Genomic DNA, 9,951 nt, shown 5'->3' with positions numbered 1-9,951 from the left:
AAAAAGAAAATATTTTGAAAGAAATACAAGGCCTAAAAAAAGAAACATACTTATGTTCTCACCTATTTCTTGCTACTTCTCTCTAGTTTTTGAAGTAAAGAAGAAAGTTAAACGTTAAAATTTACTTCACTTAATTTGTCAAAATGGTGGAATTTGTGTTTCTAGTAGCATTCTGGTTATTACAAAATTGTGTAATCACACCCGGTTATCTCATCGTCATGAGAGGCTAGTTTTGAAAATCATTCACTATGAATGTTTGTCAACTCACCTTTTTACAATCCAAATTTCACACTGATGATCGGGTGAAAAGAATGAATGAAAGATCGGAAGACTCGTATTTCGGATCTAATGGGCATCTCAAATTATCTGAAAAAAGATGCCGATACCTCCCGAGTTTCTTGTTCCATTAAAGATTGGTACGCCTCATGACGAACAACTTCTTACCATGGATACTGGTAGTTTCTTACTTTGGGTCCACTGTGGCTATACCATTGGTGGTGAACTCTCGCAAGCTCCATTATACGACAACGCAAAATCTTCAATGTCACGACCTGGGCTACGGGCCGCGACAGAAGTGGTATCAGAGCGGTTCAGTCCTAGGAAGTGTCTACGAGCCGTGTCTAGTAGAGTCTTGTTTATAGTGTGTTGCGCGTCATGCTAATAAACAGAATGCTACAGGGCATTTAGCAAAATGACCATCTTTCTTCATATGAGATCGTGCGATAGAGCCGAATATGAGATTTACTCCTCCCTAATAAGTGTGTTGTGATTTCAGAAATGCCGCCAAAAGGAAAAGCTAAAGCTGCCCAGAAGGGCAAGACTACGACAAAAAGGCGAGCCGAAAGAGAGCTGCCCATGAATATAGATGAGAGAGAGTCACATCATGAGGCTTTATCTAATGCCTCCCGCTCTCACTTTATTACGGAAGAGCAAGAAGGGAACACATTCCGTTCAACTATGCCTCCGTTCCTCCCGCGACTACTTCGGGTCACAAGTGACCGAGGCTGTCAATTTATTGACACGGTTGGTTGCCGCCCGAGCCCCTAGCGGCAAAATGCGGGCCGATCGTTCGGCTAGTACTAGGAGCCCGAGACTTCATGAGTTTAAATCCGCCGGGAATTCTTTGGGTCAAAGCTAGGATGAAGACCAGCGAGAGCTTTATCGATGAAATGTTGAGAACGTTGCGGATTATTCATGCCTCGAGACCGAATCCGTAGAGTTGGCATCATATAGACTCGGACGTGGCGGTTTATGGTATAATAATTGGATAGCATCGAGGCAAAGAGAATGCGCCTCTCTGGAGTGTGGCAAGAATTAGTAGATGCTTTCATTACCATGCATTATTTGCCACCGAGGTTTGACGCTAGGGTGGATAGGTTCTAAATTTGAAGCAAGGGAATATGAGTGCTGAGAATATAGTCTTCAATTTAATTCTTTGGCTAGATATGCCCCGACAATGGTGGCCAACATGGGCGATATGGTGCATAGATTTGTGAGTGCCCTAGGGCCACATTTGTTTAAAGATTGCTTAACGGCTTCACTACAAGATGGGATGGACATATCCCGCATTCAAGCTCATGCCCAAAATTTAGAAGGGCAACAACCTCCGTAAAGGGGTGATCATGATGTTGATAGAGGGCAAGGCAAACGGGCCAGATCTATGGGCACAGGCCGTGATTATAGAGGGGGATCGAGGCAGACATTTTCTAGGCACTCAGGTCAGTCAGCGACGAGTGCACCTCCCCAAGTTGCGAACGAAGATTTGATCGCTCCCAGATTCCGGGGGGACGGAGGCCGGAGTTCAAGGGCCCCGTGGCCACGGTTGGGGAGATTACGGTCGGAGGGAGACCTCTGTGCCGCGATGCGACCGGTGCGGTGATTGTAATCACGGACAATGCCGCCGGAGCTTAGATGCTTGTTATCTTTGTGGTCGGGGTGGGGCATATGATGAGGAATTGCCCGTCGATGAGCGACGAGTATGACCTGACCAACGGGATCGATCGGTCGGTTCTTCATCGATGGTCCCTACGGGGGCGAGGTTCCCAAGATTCCGACGGGCCGAGGTAGGCGGGGAGTATCTGCGGGAGCACACGGCCCCGCTTGTATGCTTTCGCCAGGACGGCAAGATCTTGGTCCTCCCCGGATGTGGTTACGGTACATTGGCTTGTGTTTTCTCGTGATGTGTATGCATTGATAGGTCCAGGGATCTACGTTGTCTTATATTACTCACGTATGTTGCAAATCGTATTGGGGTGAAACTTAGAAACCAATCAAACTTTTGGGGGTATGTCTGCAGGTTAGTGATCCGTAATAGCTAAGCAAGTGTATAAGAAGTGTATAGTTGTGATATGTGATCGCCAAACCAGTGATTTACTTGAGCTAGAAATGCCGGACTTTGATGTTATAATGGGTATGGATTTGTTGGCCTGTATCTTCTAATGTTGATTCTTGGTAAAATTAGTTCGATTCGATTTTGGGAGAGCATACTTGAATGGAAAGGTAATACGGCATCTACGAGGTAGGTTTATTTCTATTAAGGCAAGAAAAATGATAGCTAAAGGGCTATATTTACCATTTAGTACGAGTTCGTGATACGGAAGCAAAATTTCCGACTTTCAATCCGTTCGGTAGTAAATGAGTTCCGGATGTATTTCTAGATGAACTTCCGGGCCTTTCTCGAAAAATTGATTTCGCCATTGATGTGTTCTTTGGATACTAAGCCTATTTCTATTCCTCATTATCGATAAACAAAGCAATTAAAAAAGTTAAAGGCCCGGTTGAAAGATTTGTGAAAAGGGGTTTATTCGACGAGTTCATCACCGTGGGAGCGCGGTCCCTATTGTGAGAAAGAAGGATGGTTATCTACGAATGTGCATTGATTACAGGAAGCTAAATAAGGTGACAATAAAGAATAGGTATCCTATTCCGAGGATTGATGATTTATTTGATCAGCTACAGGGTGCCAAGTGGTTTTCCAAAATAGATTTGAGGTCGGTTTATCATCAAGTGAGAGTTAGAGAGAAAGAAGATATTCAGACAACATTAACGAGATATGGCCATTACGAATTTCGAGTAATGTCGTTTTAACTAATGCCCCGGCGTGTTCATGAATTTAATGAATAATGTATTGGACCTCTCTTGGATCTGTTCGTGATAGTATTTATTGATGATATTCTGGTGTATTCTTGCACAGAATCAGAACATGCAGATTATTTGCGTATTGTCCTTGGAATTCTTCGAACTCGGGAATTGTATGCAAAATTTTCAAAGTGCGAACTTTGGCTAAATTCGGTGACATTCTTGGGGCGTATTATTTTGGATGATGGCATTCGAGTCGGACACTCGAAAAATTGAAGGCTTGTGAAGACTTGGCCAAGGCCTACGACACTACGGAAGTTCGTAGTTTTCGGGGTTGGCGAGGTTATTATAGAAGATTTGTGAGGGCTTTTCATCTGTTACGTACATCACGCCGAACCATGGCACAGGCGAAACACGGCGCTCGGTGCCGTCATCTTGCATGTGTTAGAAGCGAACCCTGGCCTTTGGCAATCATCATGGGAGGCATACGTGAGCGGAAATATAGCATGAACGTGATGAGCTTTTATAAAATATGAGATGTCATAATAATTTAATGAAATACTTGGTTTAAATCATGAATGCGGAAATAACATGAGTTGAAGCCAAAGATGGTGATACATCCTTGCATGTCATAACATAATCGACTTGTTCAGTCTATGAAACCTCTATCATGAATCTGACCGGAAAACCATACTTGGGACAGGACAAGGCCCCCAAAAGATACCTTTAGATGCAAAACTAATTAAAGAATGACAATGTACTAAACCCCGAATGAGATGGGGCTCACCCAGCCTCGATGGGCCGAGGTACGTGCGGATCCCATCGAGGCGTCGTCTGTGTCCGTGCACACGCGTCGTCAGAAATGCGAGTGCCCAGGAACAATAAAAGGGGACGTCGGACATTGAACGTCTTGGTAATAAAAACAGAACGAAAAAATAACATGGACATGGAATAACGTGATAAAAAGAACCGAAAACACGGACATAAACATGAGCATGAGCGTGGATACATATATAGATATAACATACGTAAAAACGTGATAAGTAGGGAGAGCATTTCATAAACCGACCATGTGAAATCACCGCGTGGGTACGTGGGGTACCGGTACCTCGCCGGACCGGCGGAGCCCTACCTTGCCGCAGTATAAGGTAGTAAATAAGGTGGTAACGTGTATGATGGTATCGATGGATCCGTTCAGTGTAAAATTAAGGTATCGTTTTATCAGGGCGGAGCGATCCTTGTCCTACGGTGGCTACGTAGTTTCGAGGTTATACTCGAGCCTTCTGGTAATTTGTGCAACTCCCAAAACATTAACATAATATAGTTGGCTAAGAAAGCCCATGATTTTCGTGAATTAACTTGTACTTGTCTTGTAATCGTGATTTCACGAAAATAACTTGTAAACATGGTTTCATGAAATAACTTGTAAATATGGTTTCATAAAATAACTTGTATTTAGCATGTATGTATCTTGAGTCATGGTATGAACATAGTTATAAAATACAATTGCATGAAAACTTGTAGACATATAGGATATTCATGAAATAAACATTTTTATTCAAAAACATGCATGCAAGAACCCATGGAATACAAGATATGGGTTTTCGCATAGATTACGGACGGATTCTCAATAATCATAAAGAAATATTAAGAACACAATGATGGAATTATAACAATTCATACATAATATAATCACGGACATGGACCTAGGGTTATCATGAGCATGGTATTAAACCCTAGTTTTGTACAAAACCCTAGTTTTGTAAAATCATACTTTATGGATTTGAGGCGTGGGAAGAACAATGATGTTCCCACACGTAGATAGTAACTCTACATACCTTAATTGCTCCAAAACTTGAATTAAATACTTGAGCTTTGAAAAGATTTCCAAAATCTTGAATTCTTGATCCTTGAGATGGGTTTTCTTGAAAACCCTAGTTTTAGAATGATAATTTCTTGTTTAGATTACAAGGATAGATGTTAGAATTGAGTTGGAATAATTAGAATAGGCTTACCTTGGTGTTCTTGATGATGGAGAGGGTAGGAAGTCGTTCTAGGTCTTGAAGGAATGAAAATAATGATTAGAATTGATATGGACGAATATATACTGTTCGGGAAAATAAATTTTTCGCCCAGTTAAATACGCCGTATTTCAAAATACGGGCCGTATTTTGAAATACTGGCCGTATTTTGAAATATGGACAGCACTGCCTCTGTTCAGTAAAATGGCCATAACTTCTTGCACAGATGTCCGTTTGACCCCCGTAAGATACCGTTGGAAAGGTATTTCAATGCTCTACAACTTTCATCAAGGAAGTTTTCCCAAATTCCAAACACGTTTTGAAATACGGGCCGTAAAGTGAAATACGTCCGTATTTAACCATATGACCTCAAAATGTCAAATTCGAATGTTCGAGAAATTCTTGGTTTTAGTTTACGGCACCTTGTTCATGGCGTAAATTGGAATACGACCCTTGTTCATGGGCGTAAACCACCATATCTGGTTGAACGGAAAAATCTCAATTCCCACATTCTTTATCGATTTTCTAAGTCTAGGATCGTGGTTAAAGCTTAGGTCAAAAGATACGGGGTGTTACAATGTGCGGCTCGAATGAGGCATGGTAAGAACAACCGAGGTAAGGCTCGACAAAAGAAAACATGACATGCAAGGTCGCGGGTTCGAAGCTCTGCAGAGACAGTGTGAGCGGCTAAGCACCCTTTCACATACAATGTCCAAGTATGCCAAGTCACGCATGCTCAACGATGGGGCAACCCGACCGAGCAGGGGTCGGATCCTCGCACATAGCATGAAAGTAATTATATAATATAGTTGCATGAAAACTTGTAGACATGTAGGATATTCATGAAATAATCATTTTAGCTAAAACATGCATGCAAGAACCCATGGAATACAAGATATGGGTTTCATGAATTACGATCGATTCTCAATAATCATAAAGAAATATTAAGAACTCAATGATGGAATTACAACAATTCATACGTAATATAATCATGGACATGGACCTAGGGTTATCATGAGAATGGTATAGAAACCTAGTTTTAGTATAGAATCATAATTTATGGATTATGAGGCGTGGGGAAGAAACAATGATGTTCCCACACGTAGATAGTAACTTACATACCTTAGTCGCTCCAAAACTTGAATTAAAGACTTGAGCTTTGAAGAAGATTCCCAAAATCTTGAATTCTTGAACCTTGAGATGGGTTTTCTTGAAAACCCTAGTTTTTGAATGATAATTTCTTGTTTAGATTATAAGGATAGGTGTTAGAATTGATTTGGAATAATTAGAGTAGGCTTACCTTGGTGTTCTTGATGATGGAAGAGGGTAGGAAGTCGTTCTAGGGCTTGAAGGAATGAAAAATAATGATTAGAACTGATATGAACGAATATATACTGTTCTGAAAAAATTAGATTTTTGCCCGGCTTAAATCTGGCCGTATTTTGAAATACGGGCCGTATTTTGACATATGATCGCCTTGCGTCTCTTCGGTAAAATGGCCCTAACTCTTTGCACAGATGTCCGTTTGACCCTATAATATACCGTTGGAAAGGTATTTCAATGCTCTACAACTTTCATCAATGAAGTTTTCCCAAATTCCAAATATATTTTGAAATACGGGTCGTAAAACGAAGTACGGTCCGTATTTAACCATGTGACATCAAAATGTCAAATTCCGGAATGTTCTAAATTCTTGGTTTCGGGCCATTTATTCGATATACGGGCCGTATACTGAAATACGGTCCATATTTAATAATATAACATCCAAGTGTCAAATTACGTAATGTTCGTAAACCCTTGGTACCAGCTTTACGACTTGCTTTACGGACGTATATCCGAAATACGATCCATCGTTCATGGGCGTAAACCCCCATATTATAACTGAACAGGGAAATTTCAATTCTCACATCCTTTATCTGATTTTCTAAGTCTAAGATCAAGGTCAAAGCTTAGGTCAAAGATACGAGGTGTTACACCAAGGCCCAACGAAATATCATCCCCCCCCTCTGTCCGATCAATCCGCAGCAACAAAATTAAAAAAAGGGAACTTTCTGGGCCAAAGCCCAAAAGCCAACAGTGAGGTGCAAAGAATAGCTTCTGCAAAATGGTCGAGCCCATTAATTATATTTTCCTCCCTCTTTTATTTTACTTTGTGTGTTTAACTTGTATTACGCAACTAACATTTTACTTTGTTTTGGTTTTCTTAGCTAGAATGAACCTTAATAGAACTAGTGGCTTAGTGTTAGTATAATGGATAGTTAGTCTAAAAGCTACCAAGAATTAATTCCATAAATTTCATTTTCTTCTTTTATATTAAATTATTTATAATACTCCCAATAGTTATCTTTTAGAACAATTGACTTTTTTTAAATAGCGTAGAATATATCTTTAGGTTAAAAGAATCATGATTCGCTCTTACTATCTTAGGAATTTAAAGCTACTAATACACGAGTATGAACTATCTTATAAACAAATTTTTCAAAGTTATTTGATTATACATATTTTTTAGCCGAAATTGGTTAAATAAAGAAAGAGAAAGAAACTCACCTCTTTGGCATCCTATTTATAAAGATAAGTTTAGATTCTCTACGTCATCATATCCATATGACATAATTTTATCAAAAGGTTCAAATCAAGTCTCTCCCAAAGGCTATTACTTACATGCAAACTATTATATTTTCTACAAGTCTTATTTTAAATAACATTATTATGTTTTATAACTTTAACAACACTTATAAAGTTATTTTCTTTTCTATAACACTATATTTACACTTAGCCTAACTAAGTAATCGGTCGGATTAACCATTATTAATGGAACTTAGAGGATGCCTAATACCTTCCCTCTAGGTTAGTTGAACCCGTACCTAGAATCATTTGGTTGCGTAGATTTTAAATAAAATTAACTTTAGACAATTACTCTAATTACCTTAGGTGCCCTAATTCACCATAAATAATTAGGTGACGACTCCTTAACTCCGGAATTACCCGGATGTTGTAAACTATTTTGACTCCGGTTGAAATAGGGTATGACAGACGGGATATTTGTAGCTAACGGAGCCTGACGGGCTATATCGTCAGGCTCATCTAATGGACCTCTGCCAACCTGACCACCTCTGCCAGCCCAACCACCTCTATCAGCCCTACCATCCTCTGGAACACCCTCTCACAAGCTTCTGATGTGCTCGGAACATCCCATCGACACGATGCCACTCATGTGCCGTTGTCATACCCTATTTTAACCGGGGTCAAAATAGTTTACAACATCCGGGTAATTCGTGGTTAATTAAAGTTAAGAGTCGCCACCTAATTATTTTACGGTGAATTAGAGCACCTAAGGTTAATTAAAGTTATTATCTAAAGTTGATTTGTTTTAAAGTCTACGAAACCAAAATTCGAGTAAGTGGTTCAACTAACCTAGAGGGAAGGTATTAGGCATCCTCTAAGTTCCATTAATAATGGTTAATCCGACCGGACTTATAATTAATTAGGCTAAGTATAACATTTTTAATGTTCTTTGGAAAATATCTTATAAACAATGCTAAAGTTTTAAAATGTGATAAAGTAATAATGTTAGTAAAGATAAGATTTGTAGAAAATATAATGGTTTGTATAAAAGGAGAACTTTAACGAAAATATGACTTACAAAAGTCGTTAGAGTTTGAAGAAAGAATATAATAATGCTGATTAGATAATATTTATAAATATTGTTAAGGTTTTGAATAATAATGCCATTCCAACTAAAATCTGCAAAATATAATGATTTGTATCCAAATAAAAACCTTTAAATAAAAGGCTTAACAAATTTAAATTTAGAATAAAATTATATTATATAAACATAGTGATGTAAAAATTTAGACTTTTTTTTCTCCAAATAGGATATATGACGAGGCGAGTTTTCTTTCTTTGTTATTAACTATATTTGATTAAATATTCATATGTTGGCGATGTTTAAGTTTCTAAGATAGTAATAAAATATAATTCCTTTGATTCAAAGCATACTCTTTAAAGATCAATTATTTTGAAAATACTTATTAAGGCATTATAAATAGCTCTAATATGTAAAAAGAAGAAAATAAAGCTTATTAATTAATTGTTAATTCTTCCTACCCGGAGCTAACCCAACTAAATTCACTAAAGTTCACCTAATCTAAACAAATGAAACAGTAAAATACTAGTCATGTAACTACAAATTAAATGCACAAACAAAATAAAACGGAAGAGTAAATAAGTTAATGGGCTCAGCCCGTTTAAGGATGGCTGCTGCTCATTGTCATTGTTATGCTATTGGGCTTTCGCCCAATAGGTCCTTTTTAATTTTGTTGCTGCGGGCTGATCGGACACGAGAGGAAAAAATTTCGTTGGGCTTTGGCCCAACACCGAATGCGGAAGATGATAAGTCTCGAATTAGGACTCCATTTTTCTCCGATGTGTACATGTAAAGAAAAAGATAAAGATTAGCATAGAGTTCAACGAAAACACCGCAACAAAATGAAGCATCAAGGCAACAGCTTTTAGAAGGGTTAAGTCTAATAACTTAGCGAGACGTTCAACTAATCATTAATGCTCAAATGGTTCACTGTTTTAGTGATTATTCCCTCTAGAGGTGTACCAGCCAAACTTCCGAGATTCACAGTCATATAAGTCCAAAATGGCAACTAAGTAGCAATAAAAAGAAAACTCAAAGTGCAATAAAAGAGCAGCTGTATTCAAGCCCAAAACAGCAGTAGAGACATGGCAGATTGCAGCAGCAAGCTTAACACGCAGCAGTAGTTTTGACCCCAAAATGCAACAGCAAAATAACTAACTTGCACCAACAGTTCCAGAACATCATCAAACATCTAAAAGAATATCT

The sequence above is a fragment of the Lycium ferocissimum genome, chromosome 7 (assembly GCF_029784015.1).
Source record: "Lycium ferocissimum isolate CSIRO_LF1 chromosome 7, AGI_CSIRO_Lferr_CH_V1, whole genome shotgun sequence".
NCBI classification, from domain to species: Eukaryota; Viridiplantae; Streptophyta; class Magnoliopsida; order Solanales; family Solanaceae; genus Lycium; species Lycium ferocissimum.
Note: the sequence above shows the minus strand (reverse complement) of the source record.